Below are 8,756 nucleotides of genomic sequence, written 5' to 3' on the forward strand. Positions count from 1 at the left end.
TAAAAACTAAAGTATTCAAGATAGTGTAGTGGAAAAGAGAATGTTTTAAAAAAAATGTTACTAAAACAAAATCTCTTGTTTTGGACTGACAGTAATGATTCAAGAAATAGTAGATAAATAAATACACACACATCTGATTTGTTGTGGATGCAACACAACAAATGGTGCTCTTACCTGTGATGCCTCCTCCAAACATTATAACCAGACTGTATCATTCAAACTATAAGTAACAGTTCTGTACTTGACTTTAGACAAACAATTCAAAAGACAAAATCAACACAATTTATTGAAAGACCAATCTTTATTTTACGGTGCCTCTCCTTTTGTTTGTATTATTAAACCCTGTCAATCTAAAAAAACGGAGCAACTCAACAGTTAACTTTATATTTCTTATTGTCCAAAGCATCTATTACACTATTTGTTCCCCTCATATTCATAGGATGGCTGATTAGAGACTTTGGGGGAGACCTCAGCTTTATGAACGTCCTGTCTGTTGGTTTGGCCAGAGAGGGCTGAGGGTCTTTCCCTGCGAGGAGGACCTGGGGGGTATACTACGAAGCAGGATTTTCTCTTAGCGGCTAAATTCAGGGAAAACTCTGGGTTTCCGGTCCTACGAAGCTGGTTCTCTTTTTAGCAGGCTAGATCTTCATGGTAACTTATGCTTTGCGGCTAACCTGGTCGGGACCAGGTGAGGTTGCAGGCTAAGAGCTCAACTCAGTGAAAGCACTGCCTGCTGACCAATCAGAGCTCAGTGTGCAGAGTTTAAAGCGATCAAGTCATATTACAGGAGAAAGGAAATACAGAAAAGCTGCCGATGCAGGAAAGACGGCCGGCAAAAATCACCGACTGTGTGAACATGAATAGAATATCACCTCCATCTTCAGAACAATCTGACTATTATAACATTAGCGTTAACAAAGCTTACTTAAATATCTGCCACAACATCAGTACCCGGATCAGAGTAACATTAAGTTGAGGAAACACTCGAGACAAATGTAATTAAAGTCAGATCGTGTCTTAGACGGGGCAGTGATATCATAAACCTGTTAATGTACGCATTCAAACACTTGTTCTGTTACCAGCTGTATTCACCTTGCAGGTGCAGCTATGTGGCTTTGATCCTAGATAAAGTGTTTAAGTCATGGATGTCTAATATTATAGTTGACTTTTCATTCAGGAAGTATGACGCTGCGCTGTCAGTACGCTTCTCCATGTTTGTGATTGGTCGAATGCTCCAGATCCCACCCCTTTCATGTGAACGCGCACCTAACTAGATAGGACACGGCTGGCTTGAGCGATTCACTTGATAACCCGCGTCGTAGTACCGTTTAGCGAGAGCGCGTATGTTTTGGATTAGGCCAACCGGCTAACTCAAACATATCCAGGTTAGGTTGAACCGGCTTCGTAGTACAGGCCCCAGGCCTGAGGGAGGAGGACCTGCACCAGCTGCACCTACAGAACTTAGCCCATGCTGGGCATAGCTGTTACCACCTGCACAGGCCTAGCCGGTCACTTTATTTGACAAAATGTGTTTACTTAATCAATTAACAGATTAACATTTAGTGTAATTTATGTATATTATTTCATTTGTATTTAAAAAAAATTGTGATGGTTCATGCTTGATAACTTTTAGTTCACATTTCAATAAATTGTATTTGCACTCTTTTTGTCCGTTATTCTTACTGAAAATGTTAAGTTACACATTCACATCTGACTGAAGATTGGCACCATTTATTTGGGTATATCCAGTCTCTGATAGTGTTACGTTATTATGAGAGTGCTCCGTTTGATTCTGAAATTGTATATATTTATATTAATATATACATATATATGTGTGTGTATATGTCTGCATCTGTAGCCTGTTATTGTCTCATTACACCGCACTGTGAATGAATCAAAGTAAATATAGAAGTGGTCATGAACACATCTGTCCATCAGACAGAGGACTGCTGTGCCGCCTGTCATCATTAATGGACGTCTCTTTAAAATGACCGAGTTCTCCTTTCTCTAACCGCCTGCTGCTTCCCCTCCTCTCTCCTCGGTTCCCCTCCTTGGCTCCTCCGCTCGCATCTCCTGTGGGCGGGACTAAGTCTCGAGGAGGGTAATTAGTGAAATGAGAAAGGGCCTAAGTGTCTCTTAGTGAATGTCCTGTACTGCTCTTAAATCTCATCACATCAGCTTCTCCTTTCCCTCTTGGATGTTCTTCTGGACCCTCAGAGAAAGAGAACATGGTGAAGCAGTCCTGTCTCTCAGGCATCTCCTAACAGAAATATCAAAAAACATATTATTGCAGAGCAAGTGTGTTATTTAAGAAAGAGGTGTGTTTGTTCAGGGGCTATAAATATAATGATTTTTTTATTTTAATGTGTTTTTTAAATCCAACAGTGTACTACAAAAATAATCAGATTATGAATAAACCGTTCTAAATTCATCAACATTGAAATAAATGTATTATTAAAATAATATAGAACTGTTATCAAAACGTAGTGCAACTGTAGAAGCTTGCTCTGTCCGGTTGTCTCACTGAAAGACAAAGGGTCGCAGCTCTCACTATGTTCAATAATTTTGCCTTAAATACATTGAAATGTGAAAGTTGAACAAAAAAGTGATGTTGCTTGGTAAAATGTAACCTTTAGCTAAGAAAGTACACTCAACATCACTGATGTGTAGGTGATCTAGTATTCAGTCATGTTTAATGGCATGTGTATCAGTGTATTAGAGTCATTACTTTATGCATTCTTTGTAAAGTATGAAAAAGGTGTACCTTGGAATCCGTGCTGAAGTTCTCTGCTGCTAGGAGTCCAGATCTGTCTCTCCTCCTCTGGTCCAGCCTGTCTGGATCACCTTAAGGACACTTTGAACAAACAGATGTAAAGTTACATGCATGGCTTACAGACTTCTTTACATGCAAACAACTTTTTATCTTCTTTTAAAAACAGGTCATAATCTTATGTTATACTTAAGAAATTGAAGGATATCACAGTCCTTATACTGGATCAGTTTGATTGAGTATTATTGTGTAGGTCCTTTTTATTTTACTGTTACTTTGGATGAGTTTTTAATAAGTCAGTCAAATTAATTTGTTTTCATATGCCATATTCGTATGCATCACACACGTAAGGGTAAGACACAAACCTATTGAACAAATGCAATGGATAAGCTTAATTTTCACTGAAGTCACACATAACGTCATGTCTAATATTTAAACAAATCATTTCCTTGTCACTAAAGCATTGACTACGCTATTCATCGTCCTTAAGTTACATGTTCTGTTCTACAGCCACGATAAGGCTGTTTCTCAAGTGTGAGGATAATACAATTAGGCATTGGTAATAATAATATTAAAAACAACAATGTTTGTGTCGTTCGTCGGATAGGCGGTTAGCTGCAATAAATAACTCCAGTTCAACAAACCATATTACAATATCTAAGGGAGCGTTATTTCTGGACCATCTTGAAATGTGACGCTCATATTTTAAAGATACACACATTTCATTGTGAGGTTGATTTAATATACACTAAGCCTCTCTTCAACAATACGTTGACGTTAGCTAGTCTATTGTATGCTATAGTAGAGCATAGCGAATTTAAACGAACCTTAACAATGCATACAGTAACCTAACTATCTAACGTACAAGGATGACCTTATTTTAGCAACCTCGCACAGAAGCCTTTTGGTATACAGTAGCATCCCACTTAATGTTATACACTCTTGGATGCTACGCATAGCATCGTTAGCACAGATGGAGCTACGATTGCTCAAATGCTAACCCAACTCTAAACATTCATTAACGTTAGCTTAATAAAAACACCAGTAACATAACATAAGTACTTTATGTACTTATGCAGGGTTGACTTACCCAAGAAACTGCATTCACGGTCGGTCTATTTTAACCGCAGATAAATCCTATATTTGCATGACGAATAGTCCACCAGGAGCCAACACAACAAACACGGCCGAGTTCAAGTAGTGTTCTCCTCATGAGCTGAGCCGCTGTAGCATCACGGAGCCAATGGAGCTAACGGAGCTAGCAGTGAGACAGAGGAGCCAGGAGAAGCAGCCCTGTTGTCATGAAGGGGGAATCTAACTATATACAGAATATGTTTTTGTGGATCCAGGCTAGAAACATGTTCATTTTCTGATGTTAAGTTGGGCATTTTAACATAGGGTCTACGAGAATTGCTCCCATATGCATCCATCGCCTACAGTTTGCAGCATTGAGCTTCACAGCACTGTCCCCCAGAAGTCGGGTTGATTGCATTCGGGCTCGATTGCTTATCCTGTCTGAGTAGCCCGGATGATGCTGCATCGCAATTTTTGACGTCGAATTTTATACACCGAATTTTTTTACATCGAATTTTAAACACCGAAATATTTGACGTCGAATTTTTTGCACTTGAATTTTTGTGATCTGAATTTCAACATTTTTATTTCACATAGGTAAATTCGGAGCAAAAAACATTCAGATACATGATTTTCAAAGTAATTATTTTCAATGCTATAAATTCGGTGTCTGATCAAATTTAAATACTTCTGTCTCTTGTTTGCTTCCATAGCTGGGCTCCTCTCTCGAGGTGAGGTATTTTTTGCCTCATAAATTAAGTCATAAGTTAGTAAAACAAATCAAATGTAAGTGAATTATGCATGATACTTGATGAAGAATTACAATTTAAGAAAAGCACAAGTTTCAGGTGTGGCCCATATTCCATTATACCTTTTTGAATTGGGTGAGGGCCAATTAAAAATGTTCAACGGGCCGTGGTTTGGTCAGCCCTGGTTTAAAGGGTTAATGAGTAAATAAGAGTGAGGACCCTAAATGTTTGAGCAGCCTCTACAAGCTACCCCACAGCACCCCCAAAAGACCGCCAATGAGCCTGAAAGCCCGTTCAAAACAGGCTCATTGCAGCCACTAATGATGTGATAAGACACACTTTTTTCCAAATATCAGCATTTTCTTTCTTTTCATTTTTTTTGCACAGATTGCAAAGTGACAAAGTATTATAACTTATTGTTCTATCAAAGGGATTGCACAATTGTATTATGTATTTATTTTTTGGAGCACACAGACTTATGGAGCATTGTTTTATTATCACTGTTCTAGCAAAGTGATAATAACAACCCGGTATCAAAGCAAGACGTGAACATGTGAAGATGTCATGATTTCGTCCCTTCAAACGTGACAGTTACATAGTATTGATAACATGGCCCAAATACCCGGAAATGCCAAGCAAATGCTGTACCACGACGGTCGGTTGTTATTGTCAATATTAGTATAATAAAGATTTATTTTGTAATAGTCGCACTCGATTTTGCCGATGTTCTTGTTACCCCAGTGTTATGGTTGCTGTTTGTCTGCTCATTAGTCTGCCTGTGAGTGTGTTCAGCTGTGTGTTTATGTAAATGAGCTGTGTGGTTGCTCCAACATCATTGGCTGCCCATCTCCTGGTCCGCCTCTGAAGATGGTGATTGGATTGACGTCGTCCAATCGCAGCGCACAGCCGGCGCATACCTGCTGGGGAGGAGTACAAAGGCCGCGGACTATCACCACTCTGGAGGCTCTGTATTGTGGGACAGACGCCTCTCGCTACTTACTTTCGTTCTGTGGTTAACTTGTGTGGTCTGTGTCAGGTAGTAGTGATGGCAAAATGAAGCTTTGAATGAAGCATCGAACCACTTGGACAATTGTGTCGGAAATAGGTTCATTTCTCGAAGCTTCAGTTACAGTGACCTCTCCTGGCGAAGTGCAAGGCTGCAGTGGGTTTAACGTATCTTTGCCTTGAAAAATATTTGATGCACTCACACATTAAGACTGAATATCATGTTCTATTTGCAATTAAAGATTGATTATTGGGTTATTGAGAAGAGACTAGAGAGTGCTGGAAATGTTTTCGGGAGGAGAGGGCCTTTTATCAGTTATTAAAGTATTAAAGTTGAAAAGCAATGATTACAAGTACATCCATTCCGGGATTTGAACCAGCTGCGCAGAGGACATCACCGCATCCTGGCCGCCGGCTCTACCCACTGGGCTATCTATTCCTTAAAGAGCTTACGAAATGCTTTTAGCACCTGTTAGTGGGCTTAGTATATGATAGAGGTTGCATTTGTATTGTGGAATATGCCATATGATTTTTTTATTATTGATCTATTTTTAATAAATCACGATTATAACAGCATACAAAAGTTGTCAGTTAGTAACAATCGTTCGTTGCGCTGGAAACATCAACTTCGGCCATTTCCGGCGGTGACGTCATGAGTGGAACATAGCTGAGCTCAGTCCCGTTTGAATGCATTGAAGGGCCAAATATTACGACAAAGGATGCACAGCAATAAGACGCCAAGAATAATTGGCAAGCGATATGTTGTATGGGGATGTGGGGCCGTCTCAACATCTGGTTATGGGATGTTTTTGTGGCCAAAAAATGATCAAATGTTGCGTATATGGACAAAACAAGTGCGTCGTACGAGGCGGACGTTTGCTAGACCAGGTAACCCGGGGTCGATGAAACCGACGATGTGTGGGGCAGCACATCAAGAGATCGTGTTTCGAACAATCAACAATGCCCGCTAAGGAGAGAGAGTAAACGCTTTCTCGAAGGTTCGTTTTGCTTTCTTACAACGTTACGTTAACTCAACCTTACGTTTGCCATGAGGCTATGTTACTTCCCTTAAGAGCTAGCTGTCTTAGCTAACAACAGTTAGCAGCTAACGTTTTCTGCAGTTTGTGTTTCCACTGAAAAACGTGATGTAGTTATTTAAGGGTAAGTTAACTAAACGTTATCTTACAAGTAGAGAAAGTTAAGTTGTGTTTAAAATCGTCAATGTAATGCACGTTAAAGGTTTTGTGTTGAGCATGAAGTTAGCTTTACTGTAGCTCACCAAAGGTTAGCATGTTAAGCTGCACTTTCTGTGGCAGCTCGCTTAATACAAAGAGGGATTTTGTGCTTCATTGTAAACTTTTCTTACAAATGTGTGTTAATCTACCTGAAATTGTAGGGACAGTTTTTTTCTACTCAACTATACAGATCATTGTTGAGGAGATGCAAAACATACTGTAAATGAGTTGGGTCTGACATATACATGTTACTTTGCTGCTAAAAAATGAAACATTATCAGATGAGGACATCACCAAAGTGTGTGAGTCTGTCAGGGGATTTGATCTGTTCTTTGCATGTCGTACAGGGCCTGTACACACTGCTCTGGTATGAATTAAAAATATAATTGTAAAATGTATGTCTCTCGCTCTTGTCATCATTCAGGCTTTGCATTTGAACTCCTATGACTGGTTGCGGACTTGAAGGGAACGACTCCATGGCCTTCCTGACATCCAGGAAAAAGGTGAGATTCTAATCCATTTCAATGCCAACAGCCAGTCATTGTTTTTAACTTTTTTAATATGATGATTTTGGGGAATTTCTGTTTTATTGGATAGTAGAGATCTACTGGAACCTAACACCAGAGAGATAGAGGGAGGAGATGATATGCAGCAAAAGGCCGAGCCGGATGGTTGCTGCTCCGTGTGGAGCGTGTTCTATCAGGTAAAGCACTTTGGTACCCAGTTATTTATGGTATTGAGTTTGAATTTAGCCTTTGGAAGGTCATTTCCGTGCATTGTAAAGACTGAAAAAACATTTATTTGTCTCAACATTCCTGTAATAATTTGTTTTTTTATTGTTGATATTGTTTTGTTCTTTATTTTTGTTGTGAGAATCACTTTGCAATTGTGTAAGTGCTATATACATAATTATACTAATATTATTGTTGTTACCATCATTACCATTATTTTAAAAAAAATCTTTGTTTTCTTTATTTATCGCTGCAGAAAGGATCATGCCAGCCCACATCAAACACCTGATCAAGAACTTGTGAATCTTCAGGCAGAAAAGATGAAAACACCTGTTCAAAGTTCCAGTTTCCTGTACATGGAACCATGCCTGTCCTCTGTTCCACATGTCTTCAGTCAGTCCTGAGGCCTGTACTACGAAGCAGGATGTTCTCTTCGCGGCTAACTTCAGGGAAAACTCCGGCTTTCCGGTCCTACGAAACTGGTTCTCTTTTTAGCGGGCTAGATCTCCATGGTAACTTATGCTGAACGGTTAAACTGCCCCGGAGCAGGTTAGGTTGCAGGCTAAGAGCTCAACTCAGTGAAAGCACTGCCTGCTGACCAATCAGAGCTCAGTGTGCGGAGTTTAAAGCAATCAAGTCATATTACAGGAGAAAGGAAATACAGAAAAGCTGCCGTTGCAGGAAAGACGGCCGGCAAAAATCACCGACTGTGTGGACATTAATAGAATATCACCTCCATCTTCAGAGCAATCTGACTATTATAACATTAGCGTTAAGAAAGCTTACTTAAATATCTGCCACGACATCAGTACCCGGATCAGAGTAACATTAAGTACAGTCCGCGGCACATCACTTCATAATGTATCATATATTTCCTGATCTGAGTCAGCTGAGCCGTATTTGGCCGTGCAACACTCACAGAGTCACATACTGTATGCAGAAGTATTATTTTAAGCAACACATTAAGTTGACGAAACACTCGAGACAAATGTAATTAAAGTCAGATCGTGTCTTAGACGGGGCAGTGATATCATAAACCTGTACGCATGTACGCATTCAAACACTTTTTCTGTTCCCACCTGTGTTCACCTTGCAGGTGCAGCTCTGTGGCTTTGATCCTGGATCAAGTGTTTAAGTCATGGATGTTTAAAGTTTAACTTCTGCATATTTGACTAGTATTAAAGTTCACTTT

At 39.7% G+C, this 8,756-nt stretch overlaps 1 long non-coding RNA gene across 1 annotated transcript; it reads left to right on the top strand.

Annotated features, from left to right (window-relative positions):
• The first annotated feature begins 6,270 nt into the window (after positions 1 to 6,270).
• Positions 6,271 to 7,971, top strand: LOC139435886 (uncharacterized). Its single transcript, XR_011645094.1, has 3 exons — positions 6,271 to 6,596; positions 7,258 to 7,336; positions 7,821 to 7,971. It is a non-coding gene; the product is annotated as an uncharacterized lncRNA (long non-coding RNA).
• The last annotated feature ends 785 nt before the right edge of the window (positions 7,972 to 8,756 follow it).

This window comes from Pseudochaenichthys georgianus, chromosome 20, assembly GCF_902827115.2.
Source record: "Pseudochaenichthys georgianus chromosome 20, fPseGeo1.2, whole genome shotgun sequence".
NCBI classification, from domain to species: Eukaryota; Metazoa; Chordata; class Actinopteri; order Perciformes; family Channichthyidae; genus Pseudochaenichthys; species Pseudochaenichthys georgianus.